The sequence below is a fragment of the Somniosus microcephalus genome, chromosome 6, assembly GCF_052327205.1.
Source record: "Somniosus microcephalus isolate GS21.2 chromosome 6, FLI_Smic_1.0, whole genome shotgun sequence".
Lineage (NCBI taxonomy): Eukaryota > Metazoa > Chordata > Chondrichthyes > Squaliformes > Somniosidae > Somniosus > Somniosus microcephalus.
Window position 1 is genome coordinate 154,580,020 of NC_140992.1, and position 25,091 is coordinate 154,605,110.

Here is a 25,091-nt window from a genome sequence, read left to right on the forward strand (position 1 = left end):
ACCCAGCGCCGTAGCTGTTCTGCACGGGAAAGCTTCTACCCATTTGGTGAACACATCCACCAGGACAAGGCAATACTTATAGCCACCTTGGGCGGCGGGCAGGGGCCCTATGTAGTCGACCTGAATCGATTGCCATGGTCCCTCTACAATCCTGATGTGCCCCATGGGCACCTTCCTTTTCTGGGGGTCCGAGTTGTTTGCAGCACACACAAGACAGCTCGCACAGAACTCGCGGACATCGTCTCTAAGTCCCGGCCACCATCCCGCCTGCTCTACCTGTTGCCAGGTAACCTCAGGCCCGGGGTGTCCTGCCCCTGGACCCTCATGGGCCAGTTGAAGGAATTCCCTCCGGTGCTGTTGCGGCACAACCCACTGTTCCTCTCGGAACAGCATGCCTTCCTTGACTGCGAGGGCTGCCGTACTGTATGGATCCTCTACCTGCTTGCCCTCAGTAATGGCTTTGAGGACTGTTTTTAGGGTGGGATCCAGGGTCTGGACGGTTTTTAGGTCCAGGGGTAGTGTCACCCCTGTGTTCCCTGGAGTTCTCTCCCCATCTCGGATCGCTGCCACGGGTCCGGGTCCATAGGGTTCCCAGAAAATGCCGTTGCGGTCACCCTCCCTGGCTAGCGCATCCACCTGCTGGTTGCCCTGACTGCGGGGTTCTGTGGTGGAATGAGCCTTCACCTTGTGGATGAACACCTCCCCTTCCTCCCCTACAGCTGCCAGGATCTTTTCCAGCAAGGGCTTAACTGTTAAAGGCCGTCCGTCCGCGGAGGTATATCTGCGGCGGGACCAGATGGCGAGGTGTTCCGTACACGAATTGCATGTGAACATGCTGTCTGAGCAAATCTTTTATGGGGTTGGGAAGATCTCGGGGTGGGTAACCACGTACGCCACCGCGGACAGTTCAGCTTGCTGGGCGCTCATAGTGCTGGGGAGCTTAATTGCCAAGGCAATGTTTGCCGTAGGGTCATAAACTCCACACCCTGTGAGTCGTTCGCCAGCAGATACCGTACTGGAACCGTCTACATAGATCTCACGGCCTGTGGGGTGTATCCCGACCTGTAAACCTATGTTAACCGCCCATACCCCTTCGAAGGAACACCGATGGGCTGTTCCGGGATATACCATGTTGGCTGCGAGCTTTGGCTCGCAGAGACCTTTAACTTTGAGATCCATCTGGGAAAGGAGGAGGGTCCAGCGCGCAATCCGAGCGCTGCTTACGGTCCCATCCTTAATCCTTCCATCCAGAAGCATCTTTGTGGGGGTGTGATGGGTGAGGAGAGTGATGGGAGAAGTTCCTGTGAAGATCACTGATCTGTTCACAGCCCAATGCGTGGCCAGGAGGTGCCGTTCGCAATTGGAAAAACTCCTCTCCACATCCGTGAGTATTCTGGAGGAATAGACTAATGGTCTCAGCTTGCCGTGTCGCTCCTGGAGCAGCACGGCACTCAGGCTGTCCCCACTAGCAGCTACCTCCAGGAAAATCTCCTCCCCCCCATCTATGGCCCCTAGGGTTGGCGCGGTCTGCAGATCCCTTTTCAACTTCTCGAATGCTGCCTGACACCCCTCATCCCAAGACCACTCGACTCCCTTGTGTAAGAGTCAGAGTAGCGGGGCTGATGTGGCTGCATAGTCCTCGATGAAATCCCTGCAGTACCCGGTCAACCCCAAAAAGGACCTTACACCCGTTACTGTGTTAGGGATCGGTAGATCTTGCACCAATTCCGGTCTAGCCTTATCTATGGCTCTATCTCCAGCGCGGATGGCCAGACCCAGGAATTTCACCTCCTGCTGGCCGATTTGTGCTTTCTTTGGGTTTACTTTAAAGCCCTTCCTTTCCAGCAACTTCAATAATTCGGCTAATAGTGGGCCGTGCTCCTCCCTTGAGTCCGTGAACAGGAGTAAGTCGTCCACATACTGTACTATCTGATTGGGCTGGCTAAATTCTTTTAAACTTCCCGCCATGCGTTGATGGAAAATGCTGGGGCTGTTGTGAAAACTTGTACTGATCCTCCCGCCGCAGCGGAATGGACCAAAAACCGTTCGAGATATCCAGCACCGTGAACGTGGTCGCCGATGCTGGAATACTCCCTATTAGGTCAGCAACTGCTGCTACTGTGGGCACGCAGGCTGGGATGTTACTGTTGAGGACTCTGTAGTCCACCGTAGCCCTCCATGAATTGTCCGGCTTCTTTACCGGCCACAATGGGGAGTTCACGTGAGTGGCTATCGGCCTCAACACGCCCTGCTGCACCAATGAAGATATTGCTATCTCCATGTCGGGTTCTGCTTCCTTGGGGAAGTTATACTGTTTTTGGGGTCGGATCATGTGGTCCCCGTCTACGCTGACCTCAAACCCGGTGACCCTACCACAGTCGTGCTTGTGGGCGACAAACGCAGTCAGATTGTCCGACACACACGCCTGCAAGTCCGTTGGGACGTCCACGACCATAAGCCCGAGATCGTAACCTCCTCACGGCTTCATGGTGCACAGGGCCCCCTTTTCTCCCTTCCCTGGGATCACAACTATCTTGCCCAACCCATTCTCGGCTCCCCAGAGACAGTGATTTCTAAGGTCCACGAGGATCCGGTGTTCCACCAAGAAATCAGCCCCGAGGATGCCTTTCCCACCCCCCTCATTCCACTTCAATAGAATGCACGTCCATGTGGTGTGGAGTGCTCCCAAATGAATGGAGAGCGGGATGGAGTACGCGCCAGCCTGTTCTCTGCCTGTGAAACCCGCTACTGAGAATGGAGCCTGGGTAGATAGAGGTGAGGCAAAAGGCTTAGCTGTGTGGATCACGGTGCATGATGCTCCAGTATCCAACAGGTAACTACCCCTTTCCTTTTCCAACTCCATCTCCACAACGGGTCTTCTCCACGCGTCATAGCGGAGCGGGCACAGGTAGACGGGCCGCGCGGGCTTCAGTCATTTGGGCGCTTCGGTTGGGATTGGGGAAGCAACAGGGCTGTTGACGACTGCCACCTTCCCCTGCGAGGTCATTAGAGACCGCATTGCCTCTAAAACCGACTCGATCGTATCGGGATGGATCGACACATCGGCTCCCCTCTCCCGGATGGGCGCTGGGGCTGGGGAAGTTTTTCCCTTTAAATCCTTCCAGGGATTTTTACAGTCTCGGCACCAATGACCCTCCTTTCCACACCCGTAACAACTGCTCTTGGCTTGGGGGGCGCGATTCCCCTCCTGATGCCATTCCTTTTTAGCAGGAGCTGCAGGCCTCGCCTCATGCACCTTTCCTTTTGAGGAAGGCACATCCCTACTCTTGTTGTTCCTGTAACTTATCGTGAGCTGATCAAGTACGACGTCCTCCGTGGAGCGGGGGTTAGTGGGGTCAAACCATGCTTTGGCCTGCTCCCTCACCGGCAGTAAGCAATTGGCGACCAGACACCAGAGCCAATGAGCCCTTTGGTCATCATTTAGCGCGTTCCGGTCCGATCCTCCCGGGCAGCTGTGCCGGTACACTGGCCACAACCTTCCGGTGAAAACCCGTGGGGGTTCTCCCTCTAGCTGTACCGTCCTTTCTAATCGGAGGAACGGAGTTCCGTCACCCTCCCCTATAATCTCCAGGATCTCATCCCGTATCTCCTCGTACGTCTTTTGCCCTCTTTTGCTCTCGTCAGGGAGACACTGGAGGAGCGAGCTGTCCAGGGAGAACAGCAGCATTTTGGACTGTTCAGCCCCGTCGCAGTCATTAACTGCTGCGGTTTGCTCCATGTCCCGAAAATGGACGGAGGGATCTCCTGACTCGGAGAGTTTTGGGATGTGACTTATCATTGCCCTCAGCTGTTGTGCGCTGTGGGGCATTACGATCTGATTCACGAGGGGTCCGTCATCGCCATTGTTTTCGTTCGGACCGAGCCTCCGGTGTCGAGTTGGACACATCGGCGCCGGCCCCGACTCTACAACCTGGTGTTGCTCTATCTCAAGAACCTCTGTGTCTGACTTCTCCGGTTCCTCCCCTGGAGTCCAAGACTCGGTATAGGCGGGAGGTGCTGAGGGCTCGGGGGTTGGTACCCTAACTGACTCCTGTGGAATTGGTCTTTTGATTCCTTGGCTAACAGTAACTGGCTCGCTGGCGGGTTTATGAGACACACCAAGCCGGTTGCCTTTGCTAGGGCTGTTCTCAGGTCCTCTAGCTCCCTGTGGCAAGCGCTATGATCGGTGTTCTCAGACCTATCCTCCATGGCCATCTTATAAGCTGCCCTAGCCCCCAAGATTCTTTCCTCCTGTGTCGCTATCTGCTTAGCTAGGCGAAAACACCTCTCTTTCATTCTACCTTCACTGGCCTTGGCCTCAATGACCTGACATTCCAAATACTCTATCCGGGTCTCATGGCGGTGAGTTATGGATTGGCGTACCAGATTCAGCGCGTTAAGCGATTGAATCAGTTTCTGACCTCCCGCAACCTTTTCCTCTACTTCTGTAAGCAGCCCTTTGATCTGGGCTGTCTGTGCCACAATGACCTGGTCCAAAAGCTGGACTTGCTTCTTGTAACACATCAGCCAGACCGCCTTTTCTACCGATTTCTTATGCTCTTTACTTTCTGTCCACTTGATGGCTGCGCCTAGCGGGCGCCTATCTCTCAATAGGTCAGATATCCACTGTTTTGAAAGGTATATCTTCCCAAAAACATAATCCGCTATTCTCTCATCCATCACATTTCACTTATTCAAACCTTGATCTAACACGCTACATGCCTGCTGCCAAGGTCCTGCTGCGGTCGCCATCTCTGTAGGGGGTTTCTCTTGCTCGTTCTGGTCTCCTACCAGGCTTCGTGCAATAATTACCTTTGAGTGGTTTGACCCACTCTCCCCTATGGTTCTAGACCTTGGACTTAGGTGCAGGGAACTGTAGTGCAGAGAAAATCTCAATACACCAGGTTGAATAGCACGAAATGGATGCTTTTATTATTAAACAGTTTGCAGCTTTAAGAAATACATGTCATAAGGACAGATTAATGTAACTACAAGCATACACATATCTATAAACTTAACTCTATGGAAATGGGGAACACACGGCACATCGAAAAAGGGACAACACATTACGATTACCCTTACCCCCTCCCCTAGACCTAGACTAAGTTTCGACTTGAGGAACTCGGAATCATGCTCACCACTTTCTGATTCGCAAAAGAGGGGGTTCGCAGCCCTTTTGGCACAGCTTTCTGTCATCACGTGGATTTGGAAACTTCTGGCGCAGATTGTTTTTCTCTCTCAGGCGATGAGGCAGCGGACACAGCCTCGATGAGCGCTCGTCATGACTGAATCTGTTAAAAGTTGTTGAAGAACTGGATGCACATGGGAAAGTCCATTCCTGGAAAGCTGAGAATGGGATGTTGAGGCACGGGAGTGCTAGGCTCGGAGTGTCCTTTTTCTCCGGCCTGGATCGTTGGTTTTCCTGATGGTCTTCCCCGGGACGGGGCGCTGGTACCGAATTGCTTTCTTTATGCTGTCATAATTATCCTTCGAGACAGCGCTGGAGGGTGTCTTCTCCTTCGGCCTGGGTCGTTGATGATCTCCCGACAACAGTACCCGGGCCACCCTCGTCGTCTTCCCGTCGTGGCCGAGCCTTGCCTGGCCGAACACCGACCACGTTCCGAAACCGAAGTGCTTAACCGAAGAGTCCGTCCCGAAGTTTTGAATCGCAATTGCTGAATCGTGTTCCCCAAGCGTGAAGCCTGGATCGTGAAGCGAAGCCTAATCATAGTCGTAATCGCCGTTCGTCCACCCCCGATGGGCTTTTCAAATCCATAGTTATACCCTTTTGGGACAGTCTTATCTCCCGCCAAATCATAGTCCAGTCTTTGTAATATTTTTGGCGGGCAGAAATCTCTGCAGGGGCACTTTGTCTTGTAACGGGAGCCGGTGATAGCTTAACTGGCCTTCCTGGCCGATAATGTCTTTTACTTTGTCACCGTAACTCGGTTCGCATATTGATCGGTCTGGAGATTGCCCTTGATGGCTGTTAAACGGTCTTTCCTTTGTACAGTAAATGGGTTTAAGTGTTCATTCAATTGTCCGCCCATTTCTTGATGGGCCCCATCCTGTTACCTGAAACTGTCTTGTACTTAGAATCCAATTAATATGTATGCTCAGTTCCCTGAGTTTCGGTTTCCCGATACTGGCTTTCGCGGGCTTACTGTCCTCAATCCACAAGCCTGTCTGGCTTGCAGTAACAGAAATCAAATGGTCCCAGAAACTGATCACGAGGTCCGGCGGCCATTTTGTATGCCCCTTTTTATCAAAGGTTTTTCTGGACAAGCTTTCTCTTGGTCAATAAACTGTCTTATCAACCCTGTTTTGTTGTGTGATTAAATTACACAAAATTTCGAATCTTACATCGCCCAATCTACGTTTGGTCTCCCCAATGTAGAGGAGAGCGCATCGTGAGCAGCGAATACAGTATATTAAATTGCAAGAAGTACAAGTAAATCGCTGTTTCACCTGGAAGGGGTGTTTGGAGCCCTGGACAGTGGGAAGGGAGGAGGAAAAAGGGCATGTGTTGCTTCTCCTGCGCTTGCACGGGAAGGTGCCAGGTGAAGGAGAAGGGCTGTTGGGGGTGATTGACGAGTGGAACAGGGTGTCGCGGAGGGAGCGGTCCCTTCGGAATGCTGAAAGGGGAGGTGAGGTGAAGATGTGTTGGTGGTGGGATCATGTTGGAGGTGGCGGAAATGGCGGAGGATGATCTGTTGAATGTGGAGGCTGGTGGGGTGAAAGGTGAAGACAAGGGAAAATCTATCGTGGTTGTGGGAGGGAGGGGAAGGGGAGAGAGCAGAAGTGCAGGAAATGGAATGGATACGGTCAAGAGCCATGTCAACCACAGTAGAGGGGAATCCTCGGTTGAGGAAAAAGGAAGACATGTCGGAAGCACTGGTATGGAAGGTGGCATCATCAGAACTGATGCGGCAGATACGGAGGAACTGGCAGAATGGAATAAAGTCCTTACAGGAAGTGGGGTGGGATGAAGTATAGTCCAGGTAGCTGTGGGAGTCAGTGGGCTTATTGTGGATGTTTGTCGTAAGCCGATCACCAGAAATGGAGACAGAAAATTCAAGGAAGGGAAGGGAAGAGTCGGAGATGGACCATGTGAAGTTGAGGGAAGGGTGGAAATTTGAAGTAAAGTGGATGAACATAAGAACATAAGAACATAAGAAATAGGAGCAGGAGTAGGCCAATCGGCCCCTCGAGCCTGCTCCGCCATTCAATAAGATCATGGCTGATCTGATCCTAACCGCCAATCTACTATCACAGAACCATCTCCTGAATCTAACAGAATTAGACACACAAAATAGGAGCAGGGTCAGGCTACACGGCCCCTGGGCCCGCTCCGCTACCCACAGGGCCATGTCCGATCCGAACCTAGACTCATGTCCAAATTCCTGCCCACTCCCCGTAAACCTTAATTCCCTTTACTTCTAGGAAACTGTCTATTTCTGTTTTAAATTTACGTAATGATGTAGCTTCTACAGCTTTTTGGGGCAGCATATTCCATGGACCTACCACCCTCTGAGTGAAGTAGTTCCTCCTCATCTCAGTTTTGAAAGAGCAGCCCCTTATTCTAAGACTATGCCCCCTAGTTCTAGTTTCACCCATCATCGGCAACATCCTCCCCGTATCCACCCGATCCAACCCCTTCACAATCTTATATGTTTCAATAAGATCGCCTCTCATTCTTCTGAACTCCAATGAGTAGAGTCCCAATCTACTCAACCTCTCCTCATATGTCCATCCCCTCATCCCCGGGATTAACTGAGTGAACCTTTTTTGTACTGACTCGAGAGCAAGTATGTCTTTTCTTAAGTATGGACACCAAAACTGTACGCAGTATTCCAGGTGCGGTCTCATCAATACCTTGTACAACTGAAGCAATACCTCCCTATTTTTATATTCTATCCCCCTAGCAATGAAAGCCAACATTCCATTGGCCTTCTTAATCACTTGCTGCACCTGCATACTAACCTTTTGAGTTTCGTGCACCAGATCCCTTTGTACTTCAGTACTTTCCAGTTTCTTGCCATTAAGATAATAACTTGCTCTACGATTTTTCCTGCCAAAGTGCATAACCTCACACTTTCCAGTATTGTATTCCATCTGCCAAATCTCTGCCCACTTACTTAGCCTGTCTATGTCCCCTTGCAGGTTTTTTATGTCCTCCTCACTCACTACTTTCCCTCCCATCTTAGTATCATCTGCAAACTTTGATATGATACACTCGGTCCCCTCCTCCAAATCGTTAATATAGATTGTAAAGAGTTGGGGACCCAGCACTGACCCCTGCGGAACACCACTAGTTACTGATTGCCAGTCTGAGAATGAACCATTTATCCCAACTCTCTGCCTTCTGTTAGATAGCCAATCCTCTATCCATGCCAGAATATTACCCCCAATCCCGTGATTTTTTATCTTAAGCAATAATCTTTTGTGTGGCACCTTGTCAAATGCCTTTTGGAAGTCTAAATACACTACGTCCACTGGCTCCCCTTTATCCACCCTATATGTTACTTCCTCAAAGAACTCCAGCAAATTTGTCAAACATGACTTCCCCTTCATAAAACCATGCTGACATTGTCCTATTAAATTATGATTATACAAATGTCCTGTTACTGTCTCCTTAATAATGGACTCCAAAATTTTACCTAGCACAGATGTTAGGCTAACCGGTCTATAGTTTCCAGCCTTCTGTCTACTGCCCTTTTTAAATAAGGGCGAGCACGGTGGCATAGTGGTTAGCACTGTTGCCTCACAGCGCCGGGGACCCGGGTTCGAATCCGGCCTCGGGTGACTGTCTGTGTGGAGTTTGCACGTTCTCCCCGTGTTTGTGTGGGTTTCCTCCGGGTGCTCCGGTTTCCTCCCACAGTCCAAAGATGTGCGGGTTAGGTTGATTGGCTATGATAAAAATTGACCCTTAGTGTTAGGGTGATTAAATACGTGGGGTGGGTGGGATATGTGTTGGTGCAGGGGTTACGGGGATCGGGTGGGATATGTGTCGGTGCAGGCTCGATGGGCCGAAATGGCCTCTATCTGCACTGTGGGGTTTCTGTGATTCTGTTTCTGTTTCTGTGATTAGCAGTTTTCCAGTCTGTCGGGACCTTTGCTGAGTCCAGGGAGTTTTGGAAAATTATTACCAATGCATCCACAATCCCTACCGTCACTTCCCTCAAGACCCTAGGATGTAAGCCATCAGGCCCAGGTGATTTATCCACCTTGAGTCCCATTATTTTACCGAGTACCACTTCCTTAGTGATTTTGATCGTGTTTAGCTCCTCCCCCCTATAGCCCCCTGTTTGTCCAGTGTTGGGATATTCTTAGTGTCCTCTACTGTAAAGACTGATACAAAATATTCATTCAGTGTTTTTGCCATCTCCATATTTCCCACCATTAATTTCCCGGTCTCATCCTCTAAGGGACCAACATTTACTTTAGCCACCCTTTTTCTTTTTATATAACTATAAAAACTCTTACTGTCTGTTTTTATATTTTTTGCTAATTTACTTTCATAATCTATGTTCCCTTTCTTAATCAATCTTTTTGTTATTTTTTGCTGTCTTTTAAAGTTTTCCCAATCCTCTATCCTCCCACTAGATTTGGCTACCTTATATGCCCTTGTTTTTAGTCGAATAGTATCCTTAATTTCTTTACTTAGCCACGGGTGGCTTTCTTTTCTTTTACACCCTTTTCTTCTCAGTGGAATATATATTTTTTGGAAGTTGTAAAATAACTCCTTAATTGTACACCACTGATCATGTATCGTCTTACCCTTTAATCTATTTTCCAAATCCACTCTACTCAATTCCACTCTCATACCTTCATAGTCTCCTTTATTCAAGCTTAGCACGCTTGTTTGAGATCCAACCATCTTACCCTCTAATTGAATATGGAATTCAACCATGTTATGGTCACTCATTCCAAGGGGATCCTTTACTAGGACATTTTTAATTAATCCTGTCTCATTACAAAGGACCAGATCTAAGGTTGCTTGCCCCCTGGTCGGTTCAGTTACATACTGCTCAAGAAACCCATCCCTAATACACTCAATGAACTCATCCTCAAGGCAGCCCTGCCCAATTTGATTTGTCCAATTAATATGATAGTTAAAATCCCCCATAATTATAGATGTTCCCTTATTACAAGCCTTAACTATTTCCTGATTGATACTCCGTCCAACAGAATTGCAACTGTTCGGAGGCCTATAGACTATGCCCACTAATGTTTTTTTCCCCTTATTATTCCTTACCTCCACCCAAACTGTTTCATTATCCTGATCTTTTGACCCAATATCATTTCTCTGTATTACAGTGATTCCTTCCTTTATTAACATAGCCACCCCACCTCCCCTTCCTTCCTGCCTGTCCTTCCTGATCGTTAAATAACCTGGTATGTTTAATTCCCAGGCATTGTCACCCTGCAGCCATGTTTCTGTAATGGCCACAAGATCATACCCATATGTAGTTATTTGTGCCATTAACTCGTCTATTTTGTTACGAATGCTACGTGCATTTAGATAGAGAACTTTCAAATATGTTTTGTGACACTTAGTTCCTGCTTTTGCCCTTTTTATTACTTTACCTTTTACTCCATACCTTCTGCCCCTTCCTGACACGCTCTGGTTTTTCATTTCCCCACTGCTACCTAAGTCTATGACCTTCTCTGTTGTCATTTTTATTATTTGCTCTCTGGGAACCTCCCCCCCACTAGTTAGTTTATGGTGAGAGCAGGAAATGGCACCGATACAGTCATCGATGTACTGGAAAAAGAGGTGAGGGAGGGGACCTGAGTAGGACTGGAACAAAGAGTGTTCCCATATCCCATGAACAGGCAGGCATAGCTTGGGCCCATGTGGGTTCCCATAGCAACACCTTTAATTTGGAGGAAGTGAGTTGAGTCAAAGGAGAAGTTGTTCAATGTGAGAACAATTTCAGCCAGGTGGAAGAGGGTGGCGGTGGATGGGGACTGGTTGGGCCTCTGTTCAAGGATGAAACGGAGCACCCGAAGGCCGTCCTGGTGGGGGATGGAGGTGTAGAGGGATTGAACATCCATAGTGAAAAGGAGATGGTTGGGGCCAGGAAACTGAAAACTGTTAAAGTAACGGAGGGCATCAGAAGTGTCGCGAATGTTGGTGGGAGGAGACTGGACAAGGGGAGAAAAAATAGAGTCGAGATAAGAAGAGATAAGTTCCGTGGGGCAAGAACAGGCTGAAATGATGGGTCTACCAGGGCAGTCCTGTTTGTGGATCTTGGGAAGGATGTAGAAGCGGGCTGTGTGGGGTTGGGGGACTATGAGGTTGGTGGCCATGGAGGGAAGATCTCCAGAGGAGATGAGGTCAGTGACAGTCTTGGAAACAATGGCTTGATGTTTGCTAGTGGGGTCATGGTCCAGGCGAAGGTAAGAGGAAGTGTCGGAGAGTTGGCATTCAGTTTCAGCACTGTAGAGGTCGGTTCGCCAAACAACAACAGCACCACCCTTATCAGCAGGTTTAATGATAATGTTAGGGTTGGATCGGAGAGAACGGAGTGCTGCAAGTTCAGAGGGAGGTAGGTTGGAGTGAGAGAGGGGAGCAGAGAAATGGAGACGGCCGATGTCATGTCGGCAGTTAGCAATGAAAAGATCTAGAGAGGGTAAGAGGTCAGGGGGAGGGGTCCAAGTAGAACGAGAATTTAGAAAGCGGGAGAAAGGGTCAGGCGTGCGGGGAGAAGACTCCTGGCCAAAGAAGTGGGCACGGAGATGAAGGCGACGGAAGAAGAGCTCAGCATCGTGCCGAGCTCGAAATTCATTCAGATGGGGGCGTAAGGGGATGAAACTCAGGCCTTTGCTGAGGACTGATCGTTCGGGGTCAGAGAGGGGAAGGTCAGAGGGGATAGTGAAAACACGGCAGGGGCTGGGATTGGGAGAAGGGATCGGATCGGAGGAAAGTAATGGGGAAGAACGTTCCAAGGGGCATTGGTGTCCAACAATTGATGAAGCTTGCGATCCTTGACATCAGAAAGGAAGAAAAAAAGTTTTTATTGAAGCGTCGGATGAGCTGAAGGATGAAATGGAACTGTGGACCCGGACAGCTTTGGGATAGAGTGCGTCGGTGCTGCTGAAAAGAGAGTTTGAGATTGCTCATGTGGCGGCGCATGGCATTGAGCGTGGATCTCAAGATGTGGCGAAAGCAGTAGTTCGAGGAACGATGAATATCTCAGAGATATTTGTAATCCTGGGTGGATCCGAAACATGAAGGGTGGAAGTTCAGTTGGAATCCACGTGGAATAACTCAGGCAGCATCCGGGGAGAGGGAAACGGAGTTAACGTTTCAGGTTGCTGCCTGGCCTGCTGAGTATTTTCAGCATTTTCTGAATTGTAGGGGGTGGCGGGTGGCATGTGCGCCCAGTCAGTTATGCCCCTGACTGCTTGTGAGCGGTTCGAATTGCTCCCACGCCCCTGGGTTCTAGACACCGGACTTAGGTGCAGGCGGCGATACAGAAAAATCGAGTAGACAAGTGGTTTGGTGTACGAAAACCAAGATTTTATTAAAACAGGAATAAAAACACAGTCTTATGAGAATTTACTGGTAAACAATTACAGGCATAAACAAATAACTATACTTAAACAGGGAATGGGGAACACACGGCACATCGAGGGAAAAACAACCACATTAACAATCCCCTTATCCTTATCCCACCCCCTATACCTAACTAGATTAAGCTATGAGGGGCCAGGAATTCATGCTCACCAATCCAAGGCCTGTTGCTTTAACAGTTGCGAGTTTGAGGTTTGGTCTCCTGCCCTTTGGGTTATTCCGTCGTCACGTGGTCTCACGTGCTGGAGCTGTTGCTGCGACATACCTTTCCTCTCCTCAGCTACCGTTGTCGTCTCGTCGAGATGGGTTCTCTTCTTCTTCTCCTTCGGGCGGTCGTCAGTGGTAACAGGTTGGTTGGCGGTCTTCACTGCTGGTTTGATTTTACTACCCAAGTATCAAACGCCAGCATCTTCGTCTAAATTCTTCCCCAAGCGCCAGCTTATAACTAGGCGTTTGGCTTTTATCAATACGTCTTTTGCTGCCCTTCTCTGCTCTTGTCGGGTCTTTACCTTTTTCTTCGGATCGCCTTGTCTCGCCTCGTTTCGTCTGCCCCTTTTCGTGGCCCGTGTGTCCTGGGTGACTTTGGACTCGGGTCTCGTTCCCCTCTCCATGCTTGGTATGGATGTCCTTGGTTGCAACTTAATGCGGGGAGTGAGAAGAGAACCCACCACAAGGCCAGGGCATGAGTACAGGCGGCAGCAGCCCAAGAGGTCAGAGTCGAGACAGCAGAGCAAGAGAGAGCGATTGCCACTGAGGGCCTACAATTATACTCCTTCCGAAGGCCGTAATCTGCGTGCCAAATCAGGTCAGTCCATTGTTTAACTTTTGGCGGGCTGTTTTAAATGATTATACCAATCTAAACTAACTGGCTTTCGATGGCCGTTTATCGCACCTGATGGCCTGATGTCCGAGTTGTATTGTCGTTAATGCATTTTAATCGGTCTGTCCAGCCTTGGTGGCTTCCTTAAGCTGTTTCCGATTATTTATGTGGAAAAACTAATGGACTCATGATTAGGCCTAACTGGGTTGATCTGTTCCAATCTGACGAAATGCATATTCAGTGTTTGCCTAGCTGTCTGACTTTTCAAATACAAAGTCCTTTTCACAGAAATGCATTTTAAGTTTCGATTTCCCAAAACTGCCTGTTGTGTCCTGCAGAGTCCAAGCTTGTAAAATCTTACAGGCTTTTGGTCATGAGGTGCGGACGCCATCTTTTGGGTACCCTTTTTAAATTGTCCATGCAGGGTCCCCTTTATTAATAACCATGTGGGAATTTTGCGAATCTTACAGAATTTTGAGCTCGGCACGATGCTGAGCTCTTTTTCCGCCGCCTTCGTCTCCCTGCCCACTTCTTTGGCCAGTCTTTCCCCCTGCACGGCTGACCATTTCTCCCGCTTTCTAAATTCTCGTTCTATTTGGACCCCTCCCCCTGGCCTCTTACCCTCTCTAGATCTTTTCATTGCTAACTGCCGATGTGATATCGGCCGTCTCCATTTCTCTGCTCCCCTCTCTCACTCCAACCTACCTCCCTCTGAACTTGCAGCACTCCGTTCTCTCCAATCCAACCCTAACATTATCATTAAACCTGCTGATAAGGGTGGTGCTGTTGTTGTTTGGCGAAGCGACCTCTACCGTGCGGAAGCTGAACGCCAACTCTCCGACACCTCCTCCTACCTCCGCCTGGACCATGACCCCACTAGCAAACATCAAGCCATTGACTCCAAGACTGTCACTGACATCATCTCCTCTGGAGTTCTTCCCTTCATGGCCGCCAACCTCATAGTCCCCCAATCCCGCACTGCCCGCTTCTACCTCCTTCCCAAGGTCCACAAACAGGACTGCCCTGGTAGACCCATCGTTTCAGCCTGTTCTTGCCCCACAGAACTTATCTCTTCCTATCTCAACTCTATTTTTACTCCCCTTATCCAGTCTCTTCCCACCTACATTTGCAACTCTTCCGACGCCCTCCGTCACTTTAACAGTTTCCAGTTTCCTGGCCCCAACCGTCTCCATTTCACTGTGGCCATCCAATCCCTCTACACCTCCACCCCCCACCAGGATGGCCTGAGGGCGTTCCATTTCTTCCTTGAACAGAGGCCCAACCAGTCCCCATCAACCACCACCCTCCTCTGCCTGGCTGAACTTTTTCTCAAATTGACCAACTTCTCCTTTGACTCCAGTCACTTCCTCCAAATTAAAGGTGTTGCTATGGGAACCCACATGGGCCCTAGCTATGCCTGCCTGTTCATGGGATATGTGGAACCCTCTTTGTTCCAGTCCTACTCAGGTACCCTCCCTCACCTCTTTTTCCGGTACATCGATGACTGTATTGGTGCCGTTTCCTGCTCTCGCCCTGAACTTGATAAGTTCATTCACTTTACTTCCAATTTCCACCCTTCCCTCACCTTCACATGGTCCATCTCCAACTTTTCCCTTCCCTTCCTTGACTTCTCCGTCTCCATTTCTGGCGATCGGCTTTTGACAAACATCCACTATAAGCCCACTGACTCCCACAGTGACCTGGACTACACTTCCTCCCACCCGGCTTCTTGTAAGGATTCTATTACATTCTCCCAGTTTCTCCGTCTCCGCCGCATCTGTTCTGACGATGCCACCTTCCATACCAGTGCTTCCAACATGTCTTCCTTTTTCCTCAACCGAGGATTCCCCTCTACTGTGGTTGACATGGCTCTTGACCGTGTCCATTCCATTTCCCGCACTTCTGCTCTAACCCCTTCCCCTCCCTTCCAGAACCACGATAGAGTTCCCCTTGTCCTCACCTTTCACCCCACCAGTCTCCACATTCAACGGATCATCCTCCACCATTTCCGCCACCTCCAACGTGATCCCACCACCAAACACATCTTCACCTCACCTCCCCTTTCAGCATTCCGAAGAGACCGCTCCCTCCGCGACACCCTGGTCCACTCGTCAATCACCCCCAACAGCCCTTCTCCTTCACCTGGCACCTTCCCGTGCAAGCGCAGGAGATGCAACACCTGCCCTTTTACCTCCTCCCTTCCCACTGTCCAGGGCCCCAAACACCCCTTCCAGGTGAAACAGCGATTTACTTGTACTTCTTGCAATTTAATATACTGTATTCGCTGCTCACGATGTGCTCTCCTCTACATTGGGGAGATCAAACGCAGATTGGGCGACCGCTTTGCGGAACACCTCCGTTCAGCCCGTAATGGTGTCCATGAGCTTGTGGTCGTCTGTCACTTTAATTCTCCGCTTCACTCCCACTCTGATCTCTCTGCCCTCGGCCTATTACACTGTTCCAATGAAGCTCAACGTAAGTTCGAGGAACAGCACCTCATCTTTCGATTAAGCACTTTACAACCTTCCGGACTCAATATCGAGTTCAACAATTTCAGATAATAATCCCTGCCCCCATTTTTCATGCTGTATAATTTTGCCATTCCCATTTGCAACATTTTCACAGTATGTTCTTTCAATTCCTTCCTCCCCTCCTAAACCCCGCCCCCGTCCCCTGTCTCTGCACCTGCTTAATGTCTGTTACATCTCCAGCTTTTTTGAGTTCTGATGAAGGTTCCCAGACCTGAAACGTTAACTCTGTCTCTCTCTCCACGGATGCTGCCTGGCCTGCTGAGTATTTTCAGCATTATCTGTTGTTATAACAAAAACAGGTTATCTGCTCATTTTCACATTGCTGTCTGTGGGAGCTTGCTGTGTGCAAATTGGCTGCTGCGTTTCCTACATTACAACAGTGGCTACACTTCAAAAAGTAATTCATTGGCTGTAAAGCGCTTTGGGACGTCCGGTGGTTGTGAACGTTGCTATATAAATGCAAGACTTTCTTTCAGTTATTCAGTAAGCAGCCCTCCTTCTGTGTAGCGATGGGGCTGTAAAGCTGTAATCACAACTTCATTACATGTTGGTCTCGTTTCACGGCTCAGTTATTGTCGAGGCCTGGTTGCCGTGAGAAGTTGTTGGTGGGCCTCCTTCATAGCAATTGTTTTGCACTGTTTGTTAGAGCAATTCAGAGGGCATTGGGAGTCAACCACGTTGTGTGGATGGATTGGTGTGTAGGCCAGACCAGGTTATTTTGGTGAAGCAGTTGGGTTTTTAATCCAACAGTTTTCTTGACAGTTTTTCTGGTGCCACAAATAACCAGATTTATACAATTCAATTTTAGAGCTTGACATGTTGGGATATGAATGGATGATCTCGAGGTTGCCAATCCAGTACTAGAACCACAGCATTGCCACACCCATCACAATTCTCCAAACTATGTTCCTGCAGCTGCCGGCACAGAGCAGCAGATCGCAGAATTAACCCTTTAATTCAGTCTGAAGAAATGCAGAAACTTGAACAAAAGGCTTACTTTCCAGCAGATGGACCATTTTGACAATGAGACTCAGGACTCCTTTTTACACTTGGTGCTGGTAGGTGCAGGAGTGATAGGAAGGGTTTAATATTTGAAAAAAAGAAGATATATGTTATGTTCATTAATAACTAGACATTCTTATTATGAACACAGCTAGCTTCTAGCTAGTCATTTATTCAGTACACGTTCTCTAGGTACAGCATCTGTAGAGATTCAACATGTGTGCTTCTGTGTGCAGGCAGCCATCTTGACTACTGCCTTGTGGGTAGCCTAGGGCCTCGTGGGTAATGTAGTCTTATATATATAGAGACATACAGCAATATACAGCTCTACACAGCTCTACGGCTCCACCTAGTGTCCACTATAGAATGACATGTTATTGATCATTACATCCCCCTTTCTTTGAGGTTAAACAAAATCAATATCAATCAACTTTCAAGAAAAACAATAAAGATGATATCAGTAACACTTTTGTTAGTGCTCTATAAACATAAACATTTTCACAACAATCAACACATTTTCAAAGCTTTACATTATACTCAAAGATTAAGTCTGTCAGGCTTTTTTACTTCACGTGTGGATCTTCTCAACACGGGTAAGTCTGATGTGTCTTCATGAGATTGTTCTAGTGGTGATTGACAAGATGCAGTTGCGGCATTGTCATCGATCTGCTCTTGTATTGCCTCTTGTGTTTTTAGGAGGGAACGGCGGTTCCTCCTGAGAATCTGTCCTTCCTCAGTTCTAACAGTGTATGACCTTGGTCCTACTTCCTCAAGAACTGTAGCTTTCCTGTTCCATGCATCTGGATCCTCAATCCTGACAACATCATCCCTTGTCAATGGTTTCAGAGTTTTGGATGACTTGTCATAGTATGATTTCTGTTTCAGCTTTAACAGTTGAAGTCTCTGTCTCAGTTCCTTACTCTGCTTTTCTTTTGCACAGCAGGGTAGCATGGTACACAACTTGCGACCCATTAGGAGTTCAGCAGGTGAAGAACCAGAGTCTAAAGATGAGGCTCGATAGCTCAGCAGGGCGAGATAAGGATCAGACTTGCTTTTTGTCGCTTTCTTCAGTAGCTGCTTGAGAACTTGAACACCTTCCTCTGCCTTACCATTCGACTGGGCATACAAAGGACTGGATGTGATGTGTTGAAAGTCATAATATGCTGCAAACTGTTGCCACTCCTTACAGTTGAAGCACGGACCATTGTTGCTAACGGCATTCCTGGGAATTCCATGTCTGGCGAAGATGGATTTCACATGCATTATGACACTGCTTGCTGTGGTGCTTGAGAGCAGCGCCATCTCAGGATAGTTAGAATAGTAGTCAATCACTATTAGATAGTCTTTACCATTTAAATGAAAAAGGTCCATACCAACCTTTTGCCATGGTGCTGTTGGTATGTCAGCTACTATCATTGGTTCTTTTGCTTGTTTGTTTTGGTGTTTCTGACATGTCTCACATTTGCCTATTATGTTCTCAATGTCCTTATTTATGCCAGGCCAATAAACAGTGTCTCTTGCTCTCCTTTTGCATTTTTCAATTCCGAGGTGTCCCTCATGAATCCTTTTGAGCATGTCTTGACGTAAAGCCTGTGGAATGACTATTCTGTTCTGTTTTAGTAATAGTCCACTTGCGACACTCAATTCTGACCTTATGTGAAAATATTTTGGACAGGAACCTTTTGGCCAACCATGATGAATGTTCTCTATTACTGTTTGTAATACTGTATCTTTTACTGTTTCTTCTGCTATTTGCTTTGATTTTGTGCCTGACACGGGCAGCGCAGCAGTGACCATACTCACATGAACATCCACGTCTTCTTCAGTAGAGCTCACATGACTCATTGTGGGTGCTCGGGATAGTGCATCTGCTAACACTATGTATTTGCCTGGTGTGTAGACCAGTTCAAAGTCATATCTTTGCAGCTTCATCATGAGTCGTTGAATCCTTGGAGACATCTCATTCAGGTTCATTTTTTTTAAGATGGCAACCAGTGGGGTGTGGTCTGTCTCAACTGTGAAGGTGGGAAGTCCATATATGTAGACATGAAACTTTTCTAGTCCAACTACCAAGCCTAGACATTCCTTTTCAATCTGGGCGTATCGACACTCAGTATCTGTAGTGTATGTATCTTTAAGAGAGAACAACTTTTACAGCTCCTGTGTACTAGTACCGGCAGTGACCACACGTGTTTATAAGCCTTGAGCATGCCTCTGTACCCCCAGTCTTGAGACTACCCTACTCCAGTAAACACCTGTTGATTGTTAAGTTACAGCATCTGTGTAGTTATTGAAAAACATCATACTCTCAGAATCACGGATCTAACAGTGGCGACGAGTGTTGATTCGAATCTACCTGCAAATCTGCATTTACCTTCGAGGATTTGCTCCGGGAGGGCGGTGGAAGAAAGTCGAGGCCAGAAGCATGGGCGTCGACTGCGAGCAACCGCCCAGTCGTCCGGCAGAGAGTGAACATCGCAGGGGAGGCTGTGGAGAGCTGGGCTTGGTTCCACAGCCATGATGATCTGCAACAGACTGACAACAGGTACAGCACAGACCCTTCCCGGACAGCGGCGGCTGGAGCTGACCGACGGCAGAGAAAAAGCCGAGCAGCGTCTATGGGGTAAGAGAGAGGGTGAAGCGCACATGGCGCAGCCGGGGGTTGAAAACCAAGCAGCGTCGAGGAAAAACAAAATGGAGAGAGAGAGGGTAAAGCAGCAGCCGGGTTCAGGACCGGGCGGCGGAAACGGGAAAGGCGCACAGAAAAATTAAAATGCACAGAGCACAGCCAGGGCTCAAGGGCTGAACAGTGTCCATGGGGAGAAGATGGGAGAGCACGGGAGATGCCATTGAGCCGCGGAGAAGAAGGAAGAGCGCAGGAGACGCCATTTTTAGAAGCCGCAGCAGAGAAGAAGGGTGAGCGCGGGAAGAAAGGAAAGCATGGGAGACGCCATGTTGTGCCAGCGGAGAAGAAGGGAGAGCGCGGGAGATGCCATTTTTGACAGTTAAATCACACCCAGGGATGCCGAAGAGTGGCAGTATCTCTATGTTCGACAATGAAGTCGAAGATTGGGCGACATATGTGGAACGTATTGAGGTGTACTGCAGGGCGAATGAAGTGCCAGATGCTAGGAAAGCACTGGTTTTGTTAAATTCCATGGGTGCAAAAACTTATGGGTTACTGTGAAACCTAATAACCCCAGAGAAGCCCGTGAATAAGAATTTCGAAAGCGTAGTAGAAATCCTACAGGACCACTTAAACCCCACACCACTGCTGATAGCAGAAAGATTTAAGTTCCATAAAAGGAATCAACATAAAGACGAAAGCAACGCTGAGTACTTAACGGAACTGCGCAAGCTATCGAAACACTGCCAGTTTGGAGTGGGGCTAGCAGATACGTTAAGGGACAAGTTTGTGTGTGGGCTTCAAAGTGAAGGAACCCAGAAACGGCTTCTATCAGAAAAGGATCTTACGCTGGACAAGGCTTTCAGCATGGCAGTATCACACGAAGCAGCCACAAGGGGCGCTGCAGAGATACAATGGAGACCACAAGAATATGGCACCAATGAAATGTCCTATGGAACAGGGAAGTGTTATCGCTGCGGCAGAACAACACACGACCAGAAGGACTGTTGGTTCAGGGACCAAGTGAGCAGACAGTGTGGAAAAGCAGGACACATAGCAAGAGTCTGCAGGTCTGGGAAGAAAACCAACAGCAAGAAATCTCCACAGGAGAAGTACAAAAAGGTACATAAGGTGATGGACATTAGTTCAGACGAACAGAAAAGTGATACAGACTCCGGAAGCAAGGAGCTGGGTTGTCTGAAACTACATAAGGTAACCAAAATGGAGGATCACCAGACTATCTGGGTTACACTCAAGATAGACGGAGTCCAAGTGAAAATGGAATTGGACACAGGATCAGCCCTAACAGTCATAAATCAAAGAGACTACAAGCGGCTATTTTGACATATACCCTTGAAAGCTACAGAGATTGTCTTGAAGACATACACGGGGCAAAAAGTCTACCCCAAAGGAAAAATAAGGGCGAAAGTGATATACAAAGGCCAGGAAATACCTGAAATGGACCTATATGTATTGCCAGATGGAGGACCACCACTACTAGGACGTGAATGGATCCGGAAGATACAATTAGATTGGCATTCCATACAGGCACTGAAGGTTGAGGCCAAAAAGGATGACGACGTCACACCTGGACGACTGTCAAAAATGCTAGCTGATGCAAAAGAAGTGTTCCAGGAGGGACTCGGAACACTAAAAGGCATAACAGCAACGATTGAAATAGAGGAAAATGCAAACCCAAAGTTTCTTAAGGCCAGACAGTGCCTTATGCGATCAGACCAGCCGTCGAAGCAGAGCTGGAAGGGTTGGAACGTTCAGGAGTACTGTCCAAAGTAGACTGGAGCGAGTGGGCTACACCCATCGTTCCTGTAATGAAGAGGTTGTTGAGTAATACGCCTGGGGAACCAAAGAAGGTTTGTCATGTGTGGGGATTTTAAGGTGACAGTGAACCCAGTCCTTCACACAGTACAATATCCGCTTCCACGAATTGAGGATATTTTCGCCTCGCTATCTGGAGGTAAATGCTTCACCAAAATTGATCTAGCCCAGGCGTACTTGCAAATGGAGGTAGAAGAAGCCTCGAAACAGTACCTCACGATCAATACACATAAAGGTCTCTACCAATACAACCGGCTGGTGTTCGGGGTAGCATCGGCTCCGGCTATTTGGCAAAGGGTGATGGATCAAGTCCTGCAAGGGATTCCAGGGACCCAGTGTTATTTGAACGACATCCTGGTCACGGGCGAAAATGACAGTGATCACCTCGCCAACCTGGAGAAGGTGCTCACCAGATTAAAGGAATATGGGCTATGAGCTAATCGCCACAAGTGCGAGTTTTTCCAGAAGCAGATCTCGTATTGTGGCCACGTTATCGATGAAGAGGGGTTCCATAAGTCCCCTGAAAAGATTAAGGCAGTAGTCAAGGCTCCAGCACCGGAAAATGTGTCACAACTGAGGTCGTTCCTCGGGCTGGTAAACTACTACCATAAGTTCTTACCAAATTTGTCTACGGTATTACACCCACTGAACACCCTACTGTAAACAGGGGTACCATGGAAGTGGAATGACGAACGTAAACGAGCTTTCCAGAAGTGCAAAGAATTGACCACATCAAAAGAGGTGTTGGCCCATTTCAACCCAGCACTACCAATTCGTTTGGCATGTGATGCATCACCCTATGGTATTGGAGCGGTGCTGTCGCACAAATTCCCAGATGGGTTGGAGAGGCCAGTAGCCTTTGCACTAACCTCAGCCGAGCGCAACTTCGCCCAGATTGACAGGGAGGCCCTCAGCCTAGTATGGGGAGTAAAAAAATTCAACCACTATCTGCATGGGCAGAAGTTCACCTTGCTGACTGACCACCAACCACTTGTCTCCATCTTTAATCCAAAGAAGGGCGTTCCGGTGATGACTGCACAACGGTTACAAAGATGGTCCCTGTTTCTAGGGGTGAATCAATATGAAATTAGAATATAAAGGCACGAAACAGCATGGAAACGCTGATGGGCTATCACGCCTGCCACTGCCTACTGTGGAGGAAGCACCAGCAGTGGACCCTATTGAGATATTTTATTCGTCAATAATTGAACGATTGCCAGTAACTAACGCGGATATAGAGAAGGAGACCCGCAATGATCCGACGCTGTCTCGGGTATATGATTTGACGGTGAGGGGATGGCCAACACATGGCGACTCACTATTGCCAGCATTCTCATCCAGAAGAGAACAGCTGTCAGTATGCCAGGGGACAGTGATGTGTGGATCCAGAGTGGTGATTCCACCCAAGTTAAGGGAGAGATTGCTAAATGAGCTTCATGAAGGTCATCTGGGAGGGGTGAAAATGAAAAACCTTGCTAGGGCTTATGTGTGGTGGCCGGGAATCGATCAACAAATTGAGGACCTAACCAAGAGCTGCTCAGGATGCCAGAAGGTCCAAAATGCACCACCACATGCCCCTCTACACCCATGGGAGTGGCCCTTCTCTCCATGGCAACGGGTGCATATTGATTTTGCTGGTCCATTCATGGACTCAATGTTCTTAATAGCAGTGGATGCTCACTCGAAATGGCCTGAGGTGATAAAAATGTCCTCAACCACTACAGAGAAAACGATTGCAGTCCTACGGACCATATTTGCCAGGAACGGCTTGCCAGAGCAGATCTGCTCTGATGATGGACCACAGTTTTTGTCCGAAGAGTTTCGGAAGTTTATGAGAAGGAATGGGGTAAGGCATTACACATCCGCCCCGTATCATCCAGCCACAAATGGATTGGCTGAGAGGTTCGTACAAACCTTTAAAAAGGCAATAAAGGCCATGTGCGATGATGAAATTCCACTACAGCATAAGGTGGACAATCTCTTATTAGCCTACAGAAATGCGACACATGCAGTTACCAACCAGACCCCAGCCATGATGTTCTTTAATCGAAGGTTGAGATCTCGTCTGGATTTGCTCAGACCAAATGTGCGAAGAAATGTTGAGGATAAACAATTCAAGCACATCAATGAGAAGCCGACAAGGAGCTTCAACGTAGGACAACCAGTCTTGGCCCGTGACTACCGAACAGAGAAATGGCAACCCGAAACAATATGCACAAGGCAGGGGCCATTAATGTACACAGTGGATTTCGGGAGAACATTGTGAGATGCCACGCCGATCAGATCTTAGCGTCACAGGAACGAGTCAACCCCAAGACTCGCGTACCTGGGGATGAACCCGACATACCGGTAGCATCTACCTCAGAACCAGTAGCAGTGGAAAATGATGAACGAACCTACGAAAAGGGGCCAGGATCGCCTCCGCACCAAGAACAAGAACCGCAGGAAAGGCGCTATCCCGAAAGGATCAGCAAGCCGCCCCAAAGACTGAATCTATAAATGGACTATTGTTGTTTAATGTGCATGTTAAAGTGTTAATTGTTATTTGAATATTATGGGTACTACTAATCTAAAAGGGAAGGAATTGTAGTGTATGTATCTTTAAGAGAGAACTACTTTTACAGCTCCTGTATACTGTAGTACCGGCAGTGACCACACTTGTATATATGCCTTGAGCATGCCTCTGTACCCCCAGCCTTGAGACTACCCTACTCCAGTAAACGCCTGTTGATTGTTAAGTTACAGCATCCGTGCAGTTATTGAAAAAATCATACTCTCAGAATCACGGATCTAACAGTATCAGTCATAGACCTGGAGGCATGGGCAACAGGCTTTCAATCTTCACCCTCTGCTTGTAGCACGACCGCACCTAGGCCATCTTTTGATGCATCCGTTGACACTTTGATTCTTTTTGTTGGGTAAAGAAGGTGAGTACAGGTGTGGTTGTCAGCACTGTTTTGAGGTTTATCCACTCTTGTTCATGTCTTTCTGTCCATGTGAACTCATTTGTTTTACGTTAGGAATGAACTTTCCAATGAAGTTTATCATCCCCATGATGAGTAGCACTCCTTTTTTGTCAGTGGGTCGGGGCATTTTGAGTATGGCATTTACTTTTTCCATACCTGGCTCTATTCCTTTACCAGATAGATTATCTCCTATGAAAGTGACTTCCTGGACACCAAACTGACACTTGGCTTTGTTGAGCTTCAGTCCATTCCGGCGTATGCTCTGTAGCACTTTAGTCAGTCTCTCATTGTGTTCTTTCAGTGTGGAGCCCCAGATGATGATGTCATCAACATAGACCCGAACTCCTTCCAGACCTTCAATTATGTGTTCCATCGCTCTATGAAAGATTTCAGATGCAGATATTATCCCGAAAGGCATTCTGACGAAACAGTACCTGACAAATGGTGTGTTGAAGGTACAGTATTTGGTGCTCTCTTCATCCAGTCTTAGTTGCCAAAATCATTGTGAGGCATCGAGCTTTGTAAAGTATCTGGCACCTGACAGTTCACTGGTGATTTCTTCTCGCTTGGGAATCTGGTAGTGTTCACGTTTTATGTTTGCATTTAAGTCCTTTGGATCCATGCATATTCTTAGATCATTGTTCTTTTTCTTTATACATACCATGGAGTTAACCCAGTCTGTTGGCTCTTCGACTTTCCTGATGACTCCTAGTGTGGTCATTCTGTC

At 48.2% G+C, this 25,091-nt stretch overlaps 1 pseudogene; it reads right to left on the minus strand.

The window, feature by feature from the left end:
* Positions 1-10,922: 10,922 nt before the first annotated feature.
* Positions 10,923-16,950, minus strand: LOC147116128 (uncharacterized; annotated as a pseudogene).
* Positions 16,951-25,091: the final 8,141 nt, after the last annotated feature.